The sequence below is a fragment of the Lagenorhynchus albirostris genome, chromosome 13, assembly GCF_949774975.1.
Source record: "Lagenorhynchus albirostris chromosome 13, mLagAlb1.1, whole genome shotgun sequence".
In the NCBI taxonomy this organism is placed as follows: domain Eukaryota; kingdom Metazoa; phylum Chordata; class Mammalia; order Artiodactyla; family Delphinidae; genus Lagenorhynchus; species Lagenorhynchus albirostris.
In genome coordinates, this window is record NC_083107.1 from 21,907,810 (window position 1) to 21,926,161 (window position 18,352).

Here is an 18,352-nt window from a genome sequence, read left to right on the forward strand (position 1 = left end):
AGAGACATGGAATGACACTACATAATGATCAACGTATCAAGCCAAGAAGGAGATACAACAATTATAAATATATATGTACCCAACAGAGGAGCACCACAATACATAAGGTAAATGCTTACAGCTATAAAGGAGGAAATCAACAGTAACACAATAATAGTGGGGGACTTTAACACCTCACTTACACCAATGGACAGATTATCCAGACAGAAAATTAATAAAGAAACACAAGGTTTAAGTGACAAAATAGACCAGATAGATTTAATTGACCTTTATAGGACATTACATCTGAAAACAGCAGATTACACTTTCTTCTCAAGTGCACATGCAACATTATCCAAGATAGATCATATCTTGGGTCACAAATTAAGCCTTGGTAAATTTAAGACAATTGAAATCATATCAAGCATCTTTTCTGACAAAAATGTTATGAGACTAGAAATAAATTACAGGGAAGAAAACGTAAAAAACACAAACACATGGAGACTAAACAATACATTACTAAATAACCAAGAGATCAATGAAGAAATCAAAGAGGAAATCAAAAAATATCTAGAGACAAATGACAACAAAAACACGATGATGCAAAACCTATGAGATGCAGCAAAAGCAGTTCTAAGAAGGAAGTTTATAACAATACAATGCTACCTCAAGAAACAAGAAAAATCTCGAATAAACAATCTAACCTTACACCTAAAGGAACTAGAGAAAGAAGAACAAACAAAACCCAAAGTTAGTAGAAGGAAAGAAATCATAAAGATCAGAGCAGAAACAAATGAAATAGAAACAAAGAAAACAATAGCAAAGATCAATAAAACTAAAAACGGGTTCATTGAGGAGATAAAGAAAATTGATAACCATTTAGGCAGACTCATTAACAAAAAGAGGGAGAGGACTAAAATCAATAAAATTAGAAATGAAAAAGGGGAAGTTACAACAGACACCACAGAAATTCAAAGCATCATAAGAGACTACTACAAGCAACTCTATGCCAATAAAATGGACAAGCTGAAAGAAACTGACAAATTCTTAGAAAAGTATAATCTTCCAAGCCTGAACCAGGGGGAAATAGAATATATGAGCAGACCAATCACAAGTATTGAAATTCAAACTGTGATTAAAAATCTTCCAACAAACAAAAGTCCAGGACCAGACGGCTTCAGAGGTGACTTTTATCAAACATTTAGGGACGAGCTAACACTCATCCTTCTCAAACTCTTCCAAAAAATTGCAGAGGAAGGAATACTCTCCAACTCATTCTACACGGTCACAATCACCCTGATACAAAAACCAGAAAAAGATACTACAAAAAGAAAATTACAGACCAATATCATTGATGAATACAGATGCAAAAATCCTCAATAAAATACTAGCAGACAGAATCCAACAACAAATTAAAAGGATCATACACCATGATCAAGTGGTATTTATCCCAGGGATGCAAGGATTCTTCAATATAAGCAAATCAATCAGTGTGATACACCACATCAACAAATTGAAGAATAAAAACCATATGATCATCTCAAAAGATGCAGAAAAAAATTTGAAAGAATTCAATACCCATTTATGATAAAAACTCTCCAGAAAATGGGCATAGTGGGAGCCTAACTCAACATAATAAAGGCCATATATGACAAACCCAGAGCAAACATCATTCTCAATGGTGAAAAACTGAAAGCATTTCCTCTAAGATCAGGAACAAGACAAGGATATTCATGCTCACCATTATTATTCAACATAGTTTTGGAAGTCCTAGTCATGGCAATCAGAGAACACAAAGAAATAAAAGGAATCCAAATGGGAAAAGAAGAAGTAAAATGCCACTATTTGCAGATGACAGGAGACTTTATATAGGAAACCCTAAAGATGCTACCACAAAACTACTACAACTCATTGAAGAATTTGGTAAGTTGCAGGATACAAAATTAATGCACAGAAATCTATTGCATTCCTATACACTAACAATGAAAAAACAGAAAGAGAAATTAAGGAAACAATCCCATTCACCACTGCAACAAAAAGAATAAACTACCTAGGAATAAACCTATCTAAGGAGGTTAAAGACCTGTAATCAGAAAACTATAAGACACTGATGAAAGAAATCAAAGATGACAGAAATAGATGGAGAGATATACCATGATCTTGGATTGGAAGAATCAATACTGTGAAAATGACTATACTATCAAAAGCAATCTACAGATTCAATGCAATCCCTATCAAATTACCAATGGGATTTTTTACAGAACCAGAACAAAATATTTTAAAATTTGTATGGAGACAAAAAAGGGCCTGAACAGCCAAAGGATTTCTGAGGGAAAAAAAATGGAGCAGGAGGAATCAGACTCCCTGACTTCAGACTATACTACAAACCTACAGTAATCAAGACAATGTGGTACTGGCACAGAAACATATATATATATACATATATATATATGTATATATATATATGGAACAGGATAGAAAACCCAGAGATAAACCCACACACCTACGGTCAACTAATCTATGACAAAGGAGGCAAGAATATACAATGGAGAAAAGGCAGTCTCTTCAATAAAATGTGCTCAGAAAACTGGACAGCTAAAAGAATAACATTAGAACACTCCTTAAGAACATACAGAAAAATAAACTCAAAATGGATTAAAGGCCTAAATATAAGACCAGACAGTATAAAACCCATAGAGAAAAACATAGGAAGAACAATCTTTAACATAAAACACAGCAAGATCTTTTTTGACCCAACTCCTAGAGTAATGGAAATAAAAACAAAAATAAACGAATTGGACCTAATGAAACTTAAAAGCTTTTGGACAGCTAAGAAAACCATAAACAAGGTGAAAAGAAAACCCTCAGATTGGGAGAAAATATTTGGAAATGAATCAATGGACAAAGGATGAATCTCCAAGATATATAAACAGCTCATGCAGCTCAATAACAAAAAAAAAAAAACAAACAAACAACCCAATCCAAAAATGGGCAGAAGACCTAAGTAGACATTTCTCCAGAGAAGATATACAGATTGCCAACAAACACGTGAAAGAATGCTCAACATAATCAATCATTAGAGAAATGCAAATCAAAACTACAATGATATACCATCTCACACCAGTCAGAATGGCCATCATCAAAAATCTACAAACAATAAATGCTGAGAGGATATGGAGAAAAGGGAACACTCCTGCACCGTTGGTGGGAATGTAAATTTATACACCCACAATGGAGAACAGTTTGGAGATTCCTAAAAAACTAAAAATAGAACTACCATATGACCCAACAGTCCCACTACTGGGCATATACCCTGAGAAAACCATAATTCAAAAAGAGCCATGTACCAAAATGTTCATTGCAGCTCTATTTACAATAGCTAGGACATAGAAGCAACCTAAGTGTGCATCCACAGATGGATGGATAAAGAATATGTGGCACACATATACAATAGAATATTACTCAGCCATAAAAAGAAACAAAACTGAGTTATCTGTAGTGAGGTGGATGGACCTAGAGTCTCTCATACAAAGTGAAGTAAGTAAGAAAGAGAAAAACAAGTACTGTATGCTAACACATATATATGGAATCTAAAAAAAAGAAAAAAAAATGGTCATGAAGATCCTAGGGGCAAGATGGGAATAAAGACACAGACCTACTAGAGAATGGACTTGAGGATATGGGAAGGGTGAAGGGTAAGCTGTGACAAAGTGAGAGAATGGCATGGACATATATACACTACCAAACGTAAAATAGATAGGTAGTGGGAAGCAGCCGCATAGCGCAGGGAGATCAGCTTGGTGATTTGTGACCACCTAGAGGGAGGGATAGGGAGGGTGGGAGGGAGGGAGTCACAAGAGGGAAGAGATATGGGAACATATGTATATGTGTAACTGATTCACTTTGTTATAAAGCAGAAACTAACACCCCATTGTAAAGCAATTATACTCCAATAAAGATATTTAAAAATAAATAAATAAATAAAGTTACAAGGCATTTTCCAGGTATGAGGCAACATGATAACATGGAGGATACAAAAATGAAGAATATGTGTCTCCTAGTAATGTTTTCCAAGATATTAGTGTTATTATGTATGAAAAAAAAAAGAGAATGTGTTCTTATGTGTAAGAAAGAGACTTATTTAATATCAGACTGTGAGTCTTTCTTGTGGACCAATTTTAAGACCAGTGGTTATTCCTATATTTAGAACAAATAAGCAATCCATAACTGAGCAGTGGAGGGACCATTGTGAAGCTAAATGGTCTATGAGAAGTCAGATAAACAGAGATGTGTTTAATTTTCTCTGATATTAGCCGGCACTTTTTTCATTTGTTTCTGAAAAATTTGCTCCTCCAATTCATTTTGTTTTTATTTTCTTCCTATTATAAGGATGGAAAGAAGAAAGAAAGTATTAAAAACACAGAATAGCTAAAGGATGGCAGACATTTGAGAAAAAAACAAAATGTTCAGCAGTATTAACCACATGGTGGCCAATACTATGAGAGCCTGGTCTAAATCCCTGGGTCCTTCTTACAATTATTTTGCACTTAACCATCATCTTCCTCAAGCTTTTCTAGCTCATACTTGGGGCCATCAGTGGATGCTACAGCTGCAAGATTTTCAAAGGAGCCAGAATTTCCTGAGACGTTTATGACTTTGGAGACAGATCATGGCCAATGTCTGACCTATCAGGAGGAAGAAAGTCCAACTTCCTGACCTGAGTCTAGTTTACACTTCAGAGTACCTTAACAGACAAGTCTGGACATTACGTGAAATCATGTCCTCCCTTTCCCCAGACTGCTTTCTTCACTCTATTACTAATTTTTCCTGGAGCAATTCTTACTAATCATTTAAACTCAAATTCTAGGGCTTATTTCTGAGAGAACCAAATAATGAAACACATAAACACACATAAGACTTTTTCACAGTGAACCTCATTAATAGTAGTAAAAATAACGTGCATTTTCATAATTAAGTCTATGGTTAGTTAAAACAAATACTTATCATTTAAAGTGTGTTTCCAGATATCTATGCAGAGAAGAAAGATGAATATTTTTTATTTTTCATACCTACCACTATTAATTAAAAATGGATGTCTGGAATATTGTATAGGATGATGGACTTAAAAGGATTCTGGAGAGAGGTGGAAGATGGCGGAAGTGTAAGATGCAGAGATCACCTTCCTCCCCACAGATACACCAGAAATACATCTACACGTGGAACAACTCCTACAGAACACGTACTGAAGGCTGGCAGAAGACCTCAGACCTCCCAAAAGGCAAGAAACTCCCCAAGTACCTGGGTAGGGCAAAAGAGAAAAGAATAAACAGAGACAAAATTATGGAAGGGACCTGCACCAGTGAGAGGGAGCTGTGAAGGAGGAAAGGTTGCCACACACTAGGAAGCCCCTTTGCGGGTGGAGACTGCCAGTGGTGAGGAGGGAAGCTTCAGAGCTGCAGAGGAGAGCACAACAACAGGGGTGCAGAGGGCAAAGCAGAGAGATTCCCGCACAGAGAATCTGAGCCGACGGGCACTCACCAGCCCGAGAGGATTGTCTGCTCACCCGCCGGGACGAGTGGGGCTGGGTGCTGAGGCTCGGGCTTTGTTCGGAGAGCAGGGAGAGGACTGGGGTTGGCGGCATGAACAAAGCCTGCAGGGGGTTAGTTCACCATGGCTAGCTGGGAGGGAGTCCGGGGAAAAGCCTAGACCTGCCGAAGAGGGAAGAGACTTTTTCTTCCGTCTTTGTTTCCTGGTGCCTAAGGAGAGGGGATTAAAAGCGCTGCTTAAAGGAGCTCCAGACATAGGCATGAGCCGCAGCTAACAGCGTGGACCCCAGAGACGGGCATGAGACGCTAAGGCTGCTGCTGCCGCCACCAAGAAGCCTGTGTGCAAGCACAGGTCACTATCCACACTGCCCCTCCCGGGAGCCTGTGCAGCCTGCCACTGCCAGGATCACGGGATCCAGGGAAAACTTCCCCAGGAGAACGCATGGCGTGCCTCAGGCTGTTGCAACGTCATGCCGGCCTCTGCAGCCACAGGCTCGCTCTGCACTCCATACCCCTCCTTTCCCCCAGCCTGAGTGAGCCAGAGCCCCCGAATCAACAGCTCCTTTAACCCTGTCCTGTCTGAGGGAAGAACAGATGCCCTCCTGGGACCTACATACACAGGTGGGGCCAAAGCCAAAGCTGAGCCACAGGAGCTGTGCGAAAAAGAAGACAAAGGGACATCTCTCCCAGCAGCCTCAAGAGCAGTGGATTAAATCTCCACAATCAACTTGATGTACCTACATCTGTGGAATACCTGAATAGACAACGAATGATCCCAAATTGAGGAGGTGGACTTTGAGAACAAGATTTATTATTTTCTCCCCTTTTCCTCTTTTTGTGAGTGTGTATGTGTATGCTTCTGTGTGAGATTTTGTCTGTATAGCTTTGCTTTCACCATTTGTCTTAAGGTTCTGTCCATCCATTCTGTTCTGTTTTGTTTTGTTTAATTTTTTTCTTAATAATTATTTTTTATTTTAATAACTTTATTTTATCTTACTTTATTTTATTTTCTTTTATCTTCCTTCTTTCTTTCTTTATTTCTTTCTACTTTTTCTCCCTTTTATACTGAACTGTGTGGATGAAAGGCCTTGGTGCTGCAGCCAGGAGTCAGTGCTGTGCCTCTGATGTGGGAGAGCCAACTTCAGGATACTGGTCCACAAGAGACCTCCCAGCTCCACGTAATATCAAAAGGTGAAAATCTCCCCAAGAGGTCTCCATCTCAATGCCAACACCAACTTTCACTCAATGACCAGCAAGCTACAGTCCTGGACACCCTATGCCAAACAACTAGCAAGACAGGAACACAAACCCACCCATTAGCAGAGAGGCTACCTAAAATCATAACTCCACAGACACCCCAAAACACACCACAAGACGTGGACCTTCCCTCCAGAAAGACAAGATCAAGCCTCATCCACCAGAACACAGGCACTAGTCCCCTACACCAGGAAGCCTACACAACACACTGAACCAACTTTAGCCACTGGGGACAGACACCAAAAACAATGGGAACTACGAACCTGCAGCTGGCAAGTAGGAGACCCCAAACACAGTAAGATAAGCAAAATGAGAAGACAGAAAAACACACAGCAGATGAAGGAGAAAGACAAAAACCTACCAGACATAACAAATGAAGAGGAAATAGGGAGTCTACCTGAAAAAGAATTCAGAATAATGATAGTAAACATGATCCAAAATCTTGGAAATAGAATAGAGAAAATGCAAGAATATTTAACAAGGAACTAGAAGAACTAAAGAGGAAACAAGCAATGATGAACAGCACAGTAAATTAAATTAAAAATACTCTAGAAGGGGGCAATAGCAGAATAACTGAGGCAGAAGAACGGATAAGTAATCTGGAAGATAAAATAGTGGAAATAACTACTGCAGAGCAGAATAAAGAATGAAAAGAACTGAGGACAGTCTCAGAGACCTCTGGGAAAACATTTAACACACCAACATTAGAATTATAGGGGTTCCAGAAGAAGAAGAGAAAAAGAAAAAGACTGAGAAAATATTTGAAGTGATTATAGTTGAAAATCTCCCTAATATGGGAAAGGAAATAGTTAATCAAGTCCAGGAAGCACAGAGAGTCCCATACAGGATAAATCCAAGGAGAAACATGCCAAGAAACATATTAATCAAACTTTCAAAAATTCAATACAAAGAAAACATATTAAAAGCAGCAAGGGAAAAACAACAAATAACATACAAGGGAATCCCCATAAGGTTAACAGCTGATCTTTCAGCAGAAACTCTGAAAGCCAGAAGGGAGTGGCAGGACATATTTAAAGTGATGAAGGAGAAAAACCTACAACCAAGATTACTCTACCCAGCAAGGATCTCATTAAGATTTGATGGAGAAATTAAAACCTTTACAGACAAGCAAAAGCTGAGAGAGTTCAGCACCACCAAACCAGCTTTACAACAAATGCTAAAGGAACTTCTCTAGGCAAGAAACACAAGAGAAGGAAAAGACCTACAATAACAAAACCAAAACAATTAAGAAAATGGGAATAGGAACATACATATCAATAATTACCTTAAATGTAAATGGATTAAATGCTTCCACCAAAAGACACAGACTGGCTGAATGGATACAAAAACAAGATGCATATATATGCTGTCTACAAGACACCCACTTCAGACCTAGAGACACATACAGACTGAAAGTAAGGGGATGGAAAAAGATATTCCATGCAAATGGAAACCAAAAGAAAGCTGGAGTAGCAACTCTCATATCACACAAAATAGATTTTAAAATAAAGACTATTAGAAAGAGAAAAAGAAGAACACTACATAAAGATCAGGGGATCGATCCAAGAAAAAGATATAACAATTGTAAATATGCACCCAACATAGGTGGACCACAATACAAAAGGTAAATACTAAAGCCATAAAAGCATAGATCGACAGTAACACATTCATAGTAGGGGACTTTAACACCCCTCTTTCACCAATGGGCAGATCATCCAAAAAGAAAATAAATAATGAAACACAAGCTTTAAATGATACATTAAATAAGATGGACTTAATTGATATTTATAGGACATTCCTTCCAAAAACAATAGAATACACATTTTTCTCAAGTGCTCATGGAACATTCTCCAAGATAGATCATACCTTGGGTCACAAATCAAGCCTGGGTAAATTAAAGAAAATTGAAATTGTATCAAGCATCTTTTCCGACCATAACGCTATGAGACTAGATATCAATTACAGGAAAAGATCTGTAAAAAATACAAACACATGGAGACTAAACAATACACTACTTAATAACGAAGTGATCACTGAAGAAATCAAAGAGGAAATCAAAAAAATACCTAGAAACAAATGACAATGGAGATGTGACAACCCAAAACCTATGGGATGCAGCAAAAGCAGTTCTAAGAGGGAAGTTTATAGCAATACAATCCTACCTTTAGAAACAGGAAACACCTTGAAAAAACAACCTATCCTTGCACCTAAAGCAATTAGAGAAAGAAAAACAAACTATCAAAAAAACCCAAAGTCAGGAGAAGGAAAGAAATCATAAAGATCAGTTCAGAAATAAATGAAAAAGACATGAAGGAAATGATAGCAAAGATCAATAAAACTAAAAGTTGGTTCTTTGAGAAGATAAACAAAATTGATAATCCATTAGCCAGACTCATCAAGAAAAAAAGAAGACTCAAATCATTAGAATTAGAAATTAAAAATGAGAATTAACAACTGACACTGCAGAAACACAAAGGATCATGAGAGATTACTACAAACAACTCTATGCCAATAAAATAGACAACCTGAAAGAAATGGACAAATCCTTAGAAAAGCACAACCTGCTGAGATTGAACCAGGAAGAAGTAGAAAATATAAACAGACAAATCACAAGCACTGAAATTGAAACTGTGATTAAAAATCTTCCTAAAAACAAAAGCCCAGTCCAGTGGGCTTCACAGGTGAATTCTATTGAACATTTAGAGAAGCGCTAACACCTATCCTTCTCAAACTCTTCCAAAGTATAGCAAAGGGAGGAACATTCCCAAACTCATTCTATGAGACCAACAACACCCTGATATCAAAACCAGACAAGGATGTCACAAAGAAAGAAAAAGACCGGCCAATATCACTGATGAACATAGATGCAAAAATCCTCAACAAAATACTAGCAAACAGAAACCAACAACACATTAAAAGGATCGTACACAATGATCAAGTTGGTTTTATTCCAGGAATGCAAGGATTCTTCAATATATGCATATCAATCACTGTGATACACCGTATTAACAAATTGAAGGAGAAAAAACGTATGATCATCTCAATAGATGCAGAGAAAGCTTTCTACAAAATTCAACACCTATTTATGATAAAAACCCTCCAGAAAGTAGGCATAGAGGGAAGTTACCTCAACATAACAAGGGCCATATATGACAAACCCACAGCCAACATCGTCCTCAATGGTGAAAAATTGAAAGCATTTCCACTAAGATCAGGAACAAGACAAGGTTGCCCACTCTCACCACTCTTATTCAACATAGTTTTGGAATTTTTAGCCATAGCAATCAGAGAAGAAAAGGAATCCAAATCGGAAAAGAAGAAGTAAAGCTGTCACTGTTTGCAGATGACATGATCCTATACATAGAGAATCCTAAAGATGCTACCAGAAAACTACTAGAGCTAACCAATGAATTTGGTATAGTAGCAGGATACAAAATTAATGCACAGAAATCTCTGGCATTCCTATATACTAATGATGAAAAATATGAAAGTGAAATCAAGAAAACACTCCCATTTACCATTGCAACAAAAAGAATAAAATATCTAGGAATTAACCTACCGAAGGAGACAAAAGACCTGTATGCAGAAAATTATAAGACACAGGTGAAAGAAATTAAAGATGATACAAATAGATGGAGAGATATACCATGTTCTTGGATTGGAAGAATCAACATTGTGAAAATGACTCTACTACTCAAAGCAATCTACAGATTTAATGCAATTTCTATCAAACTATGACTGGCATTTTTCACAGAACTAGAACAAAAATTTCACAATTTGTATGGAAACACAAAGGACCCTGAATAGCCAAAGCAATCTTGAGAACGAAAAACTGAGTTGGAGGAAGCAGGCTCCCTGACTTCAGACTATACCACAAATCTACAGTAATCAAGACAGTATGGTACTGGCACAAAAACATAAATATAGATCAATGGAGCAAGATAGAAAGCCCAGAGATAAACCCACACACATATGGTCACCTTATCTTTGATATAGGAGGCAGGAATGTACACTGGAGAAAGAACAGACTCTTCAATAAGTGGTGCTGGGAAAACTGGACAGGTACATGTAAAAGTATGAGATTAGACCACTCCTTAACACCATACACAAAAATAATCTAAAAATAGATTAAAGTCCTAAATGTAAGGCCAGAAACTATCAAACTCTTAGAGGAAAACATAGGCAGAACACTCTATGACATAAATCACAGCAAGATCTGTTTTAATCCACCTCCTAGAGAAATGGAAATAAAAACAAAAATAAACAAATGGGACCTAATGAAACTTCAAAGCTTTTGCACAGCAAAGGAAACCATAAACAAGACCAAAAGACAACCCTCAGAATGGGAGAACATATTTGCAAATGAAGCAACTGACAAAGGATTAATCTCCAAAATTTTCAAGTAGCTCATGCAGCTCAATAACAAAAAAGCAAACAAGCCAATCCAAAAACGGGCAGAAAATCTAAATAGACATTTCTCCAAAGAAGATATACAGACTGCCAACAAACACATCTAAGAATTATCAACATCTTTAATCATTAGAGAAATGCAAAGCAGAACTACAATGAGATATCATCTCACACCAGTCAGAATGGCCATCATCAAAAAATCTAGAAACAATGAATGCTGGAGCGGGTGTGGAGAAAAGGGAACAGTCTTGCACTGCTGATGGGAATGTGAATTGGTACAGCCACTGTGGAGAACAGTATGGAGGTTCCTTAAAAAACTACAAATAGAACTACCATATGAACCAGCAATGCCACTACTAGGCATATACCCTGAGAAAACCATAATTCAAAAAAGTCATGTATCAAAATGTTCATTGTAACTTTATTTACAATAGCCAGGAGATGGAAGCAACCTAAGTGTCCATCATTGGATGAATGGACAAATAAGATGTGGCACATATATACAATGGAATATTATTCAGCCATAAAATGAAATGAAATTGAGCTATTTTTAATGTGGTGGATGGACCTAGAGTCTGTCATACAGAGTGAAGTAAGTCAGAAAGAGAAAGACAAATACCATATGCTAACACATATATATGGAATATAAGGGAAAAAAATGTCATTAAGAACCTAGGGGTAAGACAGGAATAAAGACACAGACCTACTAGAGAATGGACTTGAGGATATGGGGAGGGGGAAGGGTAAGCTGTGACAAAGTGGGAGAGTGACATGGACATATATACACTACCAAACATAAAATAGATAGCTAGTGGGAAGCAGCTGCATAGCACAAGGAGATCAGCTCCGTGCTTTGTGACCAACTAGACGGGTGGGATAGGGAGGGTGGGAGGAAGGGAGACGCAAGAGGGAAGATATTTGGGAACATATGTATATGTATAACTGATTCACTTTGTTATAAAGCAGAAACTAACACCCCATTGTAAAGCAATTGTACTCCAATAAAGATGTAAAAAAAAAAAAAGGATTCTGTTCTCAATCAAACATTGGAGAGCCTGGTACAGAATAAAAGCTTAATAAGATATTTTCCAAATATCTACCTGTCAAATAATGATAACAAAGGCAAGGTGAAAATAAACTTTATTTTTTTTTAATTGTGATACTATCTGATGAGTTGTTTTTCAGGTTTTTCTTTTTCTTTTTTTCTTTTTTTTAACCAATGTAACTGAGTATGCTTTTTCTCTTCATTATTACAATAACTTTTTGTTAGTTTTATTTATTTTTTTATGATCTCTATTTCCATAGAACTTTCTATTTATAAATACAGTACCAATGCCTCTTGGCAAGTGCTCATGGACATTACCAGGAGAGAAGGCCCTAAGTATTCTTCTTATACCGAGGACCACTCAATTAAAGGACATATCAACAGATTCAGCTATTTTTCTAATTTTCTTATAAACTAAAAATACAACATGGTGGGGGAAAGAAGTATATTGGAGAATGTTTTCTCCCAAGGAAAAGCATTACAGCATCAAATTATAAAGTTCTTCGATCAGAGAAAGAAGATGATGGTCTATACTATTTGACCCAGAAATAGCGGTGTTGTAAAAAGGGGGGAGCACTTAAATCAGAACCTGTAAGTAGTGCCTACAATAAAGAAACTCATCACTCTTTTATCAAAATGGAAAGTCATTTTAAAATGTAACTTTGTGAATGATAATCAGTACTTGACTGTGGGGATATTGTGAAATTCCAACAAATCCTCAGTCATGATGCACATTTAAAGTTCAATGTCTTCTGTTCCTGAAACTTGCCTGTGTCCTAAAGGAAATCTGCTTTCTAAGATCTCAGCTATAATTGGTATTTTACTGATAAATGATAAGAAGACAATTGCAAATTCATAAATGCACTAATAAAGAATAAGTACTCTGGAGTTGAATGGAGTCAGGCTCTCCATATTTAGATCTGTGTGACCTGGGAAAGTTATTTAATCTCACATGATCATAGATTCATCTTTGTCAAAATGGGGTTCGGGTTTGTTAAAAGAACAGGGAGCAGGAGAGGTAAGATATGAGGGAGAAGAAAAAGAAAGGAAAAAATACATTTCATGTCACCTAATAATTGTAGAAGTGTCTAAAGTACTAAGGCTGAATCAACAATGATAGCAACAGTGAACATTCATTTAATTTTCAGATTTTATTAATTGATTGTTGAAATTTTTAACATTTACACATACATGTACATATACACATTTTACAATTGAAAGCATCTGGAAACAGAAACTTTAAAAGAATGCTTCACTTTTAAATCATCAAAGGGAAAACTGCAAGTATTATCCACACAGCCAAATACAGGAATAAAACAAATTTTAAAACTAAAATACTATATCACTACACTGCATAAATAAAGAGGTACATCAAACATAACAATCATAACAATAAAAATCAAAGTTTGACAGGATGTTGTAAATCGAGTCTGTCAGACCCTGTAGAAAAATCAAAAGTTACAATATGCAGTATAAAAATTATAATCTAAAGCCAAGTGACTCAGAAATCAGGAAAGAAAAATATTAAAAAATGAAAAAGTAGGAGTTATAATATTAATACTAAACAAAAAGTTAAGGCAAGAGAGGAAAATCAGAATATTACCAGTATGGCCACTCATATTAAAGAAGGGAGCTCTTCTATTTTTTTATAAATTTATTTATTTTTATTTTATTTATTTTTGGCTACATTGGGTCTTTGTTGCTGCACGTGGGCTTTCTCTAGTTGTGGCGAGTGGAGGTTACTCTTCGTTGTGGTGCGCAGGCTTCTCATTGTAGTGGCTTCTCTTGTTGTGGGGTCTGGGCTCTAGGTGTGTGGGCTTCAGTAGTTGTGACATGCAGGCTCAGTAGTTGTGGCACATGGGCTCTAGAGTGCAGGCTCAGTAGTTGTGGTGCATGGGCTTAGGTGCTCCACAGCATGTGGGATCTTCCCAGAGCAGGGCTCGAACCCATGTCCCCTGCATTGGCAGGTGGATTCTTAACCACTGCACCACCAGAGAAGTCCCTGGAGCTCTTCTATTAAAAATATGTATTATGACTGTGTGTCACATCAGTATGGACAAATATATCAATAGGTACAATCTACAAAATTTGTATCTGCTACATGCCATTTTGTGGTTTTACTATGACTCATTTACCTACTTCTCTATGTGTTTGACATTTTACAGATATGTACACTGCACAATGTATATCAAACCATCATGTTGTATATCTTAAATATGTACAATTTGTATTTGTTAATTATACCTCAGAAAAGCTTGAGGAAAAATAAATAAATAAAAAGGTACTGCTGTAAATAGGCCTTTAGTAATGTGATGGTGAGGTGTAGGGGGAGGGGAAGCATCCCATAATCCCATGATTTCTGTCTCAGTCTTTCACTGATCCTGTGCCTCTGGTCTTAAACTTCACAAGAGTTGTTCAGTTCTCCTCCATGACATCACCACCCATAAGTAGGCAGGGCAGGACAGCTAAAGTAGGCTGATGTTGGGTACTTCCCTTCCCCCAGTTAGTTAGGCCCTGATAATACCCCAGCAGGTTAGGCTCTGGTTAAATATTTCCCTCTGAGGGCATGTTTTGTTAAGAACTGAGTGCTAGGGTATATTTCAGAATGGTTACTTTTCCCCTCCCCATGCCAGAAACATGTGGCAAGTTTTCTGTGATATTCACTATAAGAACCTGGTTGAGCTCACGGAGGTAAATCTCACAATATTGTGGGGACATCTCTATGACTGGGTACCCCTGGAGTTTTAACTCTTAGACTTGATCACACTGAGCCTCCAGCAATTCTTCAGTTACAGTTCAGGTTTTCCTGCCCAGGCACTTGTTCCCAAGGAGTTTTCTGCTCACCTAGGTGTCTCTGTTCCAGGAAGACATAAGTCCCCATATTTACCAATCTCTCCAATTGTAGGGGCAGGGGTTTGTCCCGTGTCCTCCACTCTTATGGATCCAGGAAGAGTTGTTGATGTTTTGGTCTGTTTAGCTTTTACTTTTTAGAATGAAGTAGCTTTTCAAGCTCCTCACATATGGAACCAGAAACTGGAAGTCACCAAGATACTTTTGAATGAAAAGTCTGCATTGTAACTAAATTTTAAGAGCCTTAACACTGTTGAATCTTACATGTTACCCCAAAATATAACACCTCAGCATATTAAATATCTTAGCTGAAAGAGTTTAAGACAATTAAAATATCAGAGGAAGGAAGCCTACTCTGACCTAACACCCTCCCTTCTTCCTTGAAACAGGTCATAAAATTCCAATGAGAAAGGTATCCTCTCTGTACCAGGAGGAAATAAGACATTCTAATTACAAGAAAAGGAAAACTCAGAGTCAAAAAATCTGTTCAAACAAACCTTGTTATACTAATGCTTATAATTTTAGTGACATTTCCCCCTATTTTATTAAGATATAGTTGACATACAATATTGTATAAGTTTAAGATGTATAACATAATGATTTGATATATGTGTATATTGTGAAATAATCACTGAAATATGTTTAGTTAACATCTATTAGCTCACATAGTTACATTTTTTTTCCTGTGTTGAGAACTTTTAATATTTACTCTCTTAACAGCTTTCAAATCTACAAAATAGCATTGTTAATTATAATCATTATGCTGCACATTACATCCCCAGAAATTATTTATTTTATAACTGGAAGTTGTAACTTTTGATCATCTTCACCCAATTCCCCCACCTCACCCCCACTTCACCCCCACCTCTGGCAGCCCTCAATCAATTCTACTGCTATGAGTTTATTTAGATTCCACATATACATAGGATCATATAGTACAAAGTGTAAAAAAGACAGATTCTTCTGTCTGACTTATTTCATTTAGCATAATGCACTCAAGGTCCAGCCATGCATTTACAAATGGCAAGATTTTCTTCTTTTTTATGGCAGAATTACACACACCCATACACACACACACACACCATGTTTTCTTCATTTATTCATCCTTTGATAGACACAGGTTGTTTCCATGTTTCAACTCTTGCAAATAATGCTATAATGAATATTGTAATAAAGATATCTCTTCTGGACAGTGATTTCATTTCCTTCCAATGTATATCCAGAAGTGCTGAATTATAGGATAATTCTACTTTTAAGTTTTTGAGGAGCCTCTATACTGTTTTCCATAGTGGCTGCACCAAGTTAAATTCCCACCCACAGTATACAAGGGTTCCCTTTTTGCATCCTCACCAGTACTTGTTATCACTTGTCTTTTTAATAGTAGTCATTAAAACAGGTATGAAGTGAAATTTCATTGTGGCTGTAATTTAGTTTCCCTGATGATGAATGATGTTGAGCATCTTTTCATGTACTTGTTTGTTGTTTGTATGTTTTCTTTGGAAAAATGTCTATTCAGGTCCTCTGCCTATTTTTTGATCAGCTAGGTAGTTTTACTATTGAGTTTTATGAGTTCTGAATATATTTTTGTTCTTAACCCCTTATCAGTTGTGTGATGTATAAATATTTTCTCCCATTCTGCAGATTTTTTTGATGTAAATTTTTTCAACATTTACTACAGCTAGCCCAAATCCCTTTGTCTTGTCAATTATTTACAAATTTATAGTTTCTTTGTCTAAAAGATATAAAACCTTCCTGCTCTGGTCACTTCTTCTGGTCTTCATTCTCTTGTGAAGGCTCCCATGTGCATGTAACAATTCAATAAAATTTGTAAACTTTTTTCTTATTAATCTGTCTTTGTCTGTTTGATTTTCGGATTAGACAGAATCCTAACAGAGACAAGGAAATTTTTTTTCCCCTACACTGTCCCAAGACTTTCAATTTTCATAATGAAATGTCATGTTAGACATAAAATTTTACATACGTTACTCATTTCAGCTCATTATTTTTACATAATGAGACTATGGTTGTAAAACAAAAATATCAAAAAATATAAGGTCAACTAATTCATCATTTATTAAAATTGAGTACTACACAGCTATTAAAAAACTCATACATTAAGCTACATAGAGACAGCGTCAGGGAGAGTGAGAGCCGGACGGGCACTGGGCGACTCTGTGCCTTGCAGAGGAAAAATAATTAAACGTGGGCAAAGGAGATCCTAAGAAGCCGAGAGGCAAAATTTTCATTCTTTGTGCAAACTTGCTGGGAGGAGCACAAGAAGCACACAGATGCTTCAGTTAGCTTCTCAGAGTTTTCTAACAAGTGCTCAGAGAGGTGGAAGACCATGTCTGCTAAAGAGAAAAGAAAGTTTGAAGACATGGCAGAGGCAGACAAAGCCCGTTATGAAAGAGAAATGAAAACTTATATCCCTCCTAAAGGGGAAACAAAAAAGAAGTTCAAGGATCCCAATGCACCCAAGAGGCCTCCTTTGGCCTTTTTCTTGTTTTGTTCTGAGTATTGTCCAAAAATCAGAGGAGAACATCCAGGCTAATCCAGTGGTGATGTTGCAAAGAAACTGGGAGAGATGTGGAATAACACTGCTACAGATGACAAGCAGCCTTAGGAGAAGAAGGCTGCTAAGCTGAAGGAAAAGTACAAAAAGGATATTGCTGCATACTGAGCTAAAGGGAAGCCTGATGCAGCAAAAAAGGGAGTCATCAAGGCTGAAAAAAGCAAGAAAAAGAAGGAAGAGGATGAAGGTGAGGAAGACAAAGAGGATAAGGAGGAGGAGGAAGATGAAGAGGATGAAGAGGAAGAAGATGATGATGATGAATATGTTGGTTCTAGTGCAGTTTTTTTTTCTCATCTATAAAGCATTTAACCACCCTGAACACAACTCACTCCTTTTAAAGAAAACAATTGAAATGTAAAAAAAAATAAAATAAAAGGATAGGCTGTAGGGTAAACTACATGATTTTTAGGAACACTGGATTACTGAGAAGAGATTTCTAAGAAAAAAAAATACCTTAGGTACCGCACAGAGACATCTCATCTCATCCCTGTAAATAAAATCCTTTGATTTAACTGCATTTTTTTTACAGTGCAAATGCTTTACCTTCTTTATGGCTCAATCCTAAGTAATATGGGTAAAAACATCCATTTGAATGATAAATAAAGATCAGCTGTAAAGGAAAGAGAGTAAAGTTAATGGATTGGGAAGTAGAAAAAAATATTTTAGAATATTGTTATAAAGGGATTGAATATG

General features: G+C 36.8%; 1 pseudogene; it reads left to right on the plus strand.

Annotated features, from left to right (window-relative positions):
• The first annotated feature begins 17,283 nt into the window (after positions 1–17,283).
• LOC132531862 (high mobility group protein B1-like) lies at positions 17,284–17,959 on the plus strand (annotated as a pseudogene).
• The last annotated feature ends 393 nt before the right edge of the window (positions 17,960–18,352 follow it).